At 39.4% G+C, this 2,561-nt stretch overlaps 1 long non-coding RNA gene across 1 annotated transcript; it reads right to left on the bottom strand.

Moving 5' to 3' along the window:
• Positions 1 to 208: 208 nt before the first annotated feature.
• On the bottom strand, positions 209 to 951 carry LOC144024520 (uncharacterized). Its single transcript, XR_013284792.1, has 3 exons — positions 938 to 951; positions 665 to 725; positions 209 to 324 (listed from the first exon to the last, which is right to left on the bottom strand). It is a non-coding gene; the product is annotated as an uncharacterized LOC144024520 (long non-coding RNA).
• Between the last annotated feature and the right edge of the window lie 1,610 nt (positions 952 to 2,561).

The raw sequence follows: 2,561 nt of genomic DNA on the forward strand, positions 1-2,561 counted from the left end.
ATGCTACTTCAACATGTTTGCTTTCAATTCCAGCCTCTCCACTAATTAACACTCCAGAGCCCCACTCTTATATATATATATATATATATATATATATATATATATATATATATATATGTGTGTGTGTGTGTGTGTTTGATGGGCCACTTCTGTATGTGGCAAATGCAGCCCCACGTCGCTGTTGCTTCAAGCACCACAGACACTCAGGTGGATAGTTGATGTTTCTTTTAATGTCATGTCACTGCAACACAGTGTGACAAGGCAAGGCAGTGGTGAATCGCTGGGTCTCGGGCAAGCGGAATCACGCCAAGACTCCTCGTAGCTCTCATTTAACATTTAAAAAAAAAAAAAAAAAGTTACTCTATTATCAAATAAAACAATAGTTGCACATTTCTAACAAAGTGATCGTATAGTGGTTTAGTTTTAACATTTCTTCTTAATAAACAAACAAAATTCACATTGAATTACAATCCAACAGAAAAAGAGCACATTCACTCTCATTTACGGAGTGTCCCTGAACGCATCACAAGGAACGTAAAGTGCGTCACGGCAAAATACAAAAATAATGGCGGCCACACTGAGTCGTGAGCTCGAGCCATTAATACAATCAAGGAAAACAAAATAGGACCATGAAAAATAAAACAGCAAAAAGAAAAACATTTACCTGCAACACAGTGTGACAAGGCAAGGCAGTGGTGAATCGCTGGGTCTTCGGCAAGCGGAATCTGTACAACAAACGACCGTTGGGACGTTACTTTAACCGCCAAAAGTTTGGATGACAAAAAGCCACTTTTAGAATCAACAGAAAAAGCTATGTGGGCTCACAACAATCAAAGACAACCAGGTGAGCACACCACACAGTATCATAAGTGCAACAAATCAAAATTAATACAGTATAATTACTAATTAGTCCGGACGACCACGAGATGCGACTCACCACGCCAAGACTCCTCGTAGCTCTGAGCGAACGCTACGGGGCCGCCCTCCAAGTCCCACTGCGTGCCGTTGCGTCAATTCCGCCATAATTTAATACTGAATATATCACTCCGTTACACATGTACATATATATTGTATATTCCATCAGCATTTCTGTAATGCATTCAGTGATCATTCAGTTTACCACTGAACGTTTGCAGGATGTATAGGCATGCAGACTATTGTAAACACTTTGTATAGCTATTTTAAAAGATAAATTATGGAGCATTTATCTGTAGATAGAAGTATATCTTATTTTTGATGATAAAATTGTGTCCATCCATAAACATGTTTACCCTGGATATGCAAAAGAGACTCGCGACATTGTTAAGTTTCCCTTTACAAGTTTGAATGGAAATGTTGTGTTCAACAGTTTTGTGTGTCGCTTCTGCTTTCATGCACGCACAAATTGGATTAGAAGCCTGGGACAGCTGGATATCAATGGGAAGTTGTGACTTGACAACACCGAAACCCTCCTGGTGAGGGGAGATGATAGAGGTTTACTAATGCAATTTGATCACGCACTATTATTTTGTTATCATGCATCTGCCACATTATTGGTCTCATGTAGTGATGGCAAAATGAAGCCCCGTAAAGCAGTGAAGCCCTGCATGAAATGCTTCACACACACGTAGGGGCTTCAAGATGATTCATTTCCTCGACTACGCCATCATGTGGACAGAAAAATGTATAACATGCTTGGTGCATGCAATAAAATGGTGGGGTGTAAATCATGCTCTAAATACAAAAGAATATATATTTGAAGAGTGTTTTAACATGAATTGTTCTGTGTTACTTTGTCTATGTTTGTGCTTATGCAACAAGTGAAAATGTGAAATAAGGAGGTAAAATAAAGTGCTTATTCATTTTTATTTAAAAACTATTTTTTTCCGAAGTTTTTGGACTCAGGCGGTTTCTTTTTTTTGCAGAGAATTTCGCCTGCTTTGGAAAAAAACTCTTTCACATGGTACTGATGAAGCAGGGGTGCATCGATATGAGATAGCAAGTTTGTATAGAATTGGACGCGTATATTTCTGTGATTCCCAGTACTGAAGGGGACTTTCAACTGTGAACAGAAAAATGTGAATTTTATGTGTTGTCACATTTTATTTTATTTTATTATTGGAATCTGTTAAAATAGTACCGTAATTACAGTGCATTACCTTCTGAGGTGAGATCTGCTCAAAGTGCTCCTAAACAAGGGAAAATCTCTTTCTTTCTGGTTCCATCGCAAAAAGAAGCTCGTCAAATCGAATGCCAAAAGCAAAAAAAAGTAGCGCAAGAAGGGACCCGACACAAAAAGTGAAGGGGAATCCATAGCGTTTCTTTGCCGCTTTTATTTCGAACTACACTCAAACCTAGCGAATCATTTCCTGAATCAGTCACGTGGTACACCTGCTTCGTGGGGCTTCAAACGTCACCACGTACGTCATCAACACACGCATTGACACGCCGTTCATGAACCACTCATCTGCATTACTCGGCACACGCTTCAGGGATTCGACCCGAGAAGCACATCACTAGTCTCATGTCAAGAGCCACTGAGTGCTTGTGAGATGAACCCGATAATAAAACTGAATAAAACT

This window comes from Festucalex cinctus, chromosome 8 (genome assembly GCF_051991245.1).
Source record: "Festucalex cinctus isolate MCC-2025b chromosome 8, RoL_Fcin_1.0, whole genome shotgun sequence".
NCBI lineage: Eukaryota > Metazoa > Chordata > Actinopteri > Syngnathiformes > Syngnathidae > Festucalex > Festucalex cinctus.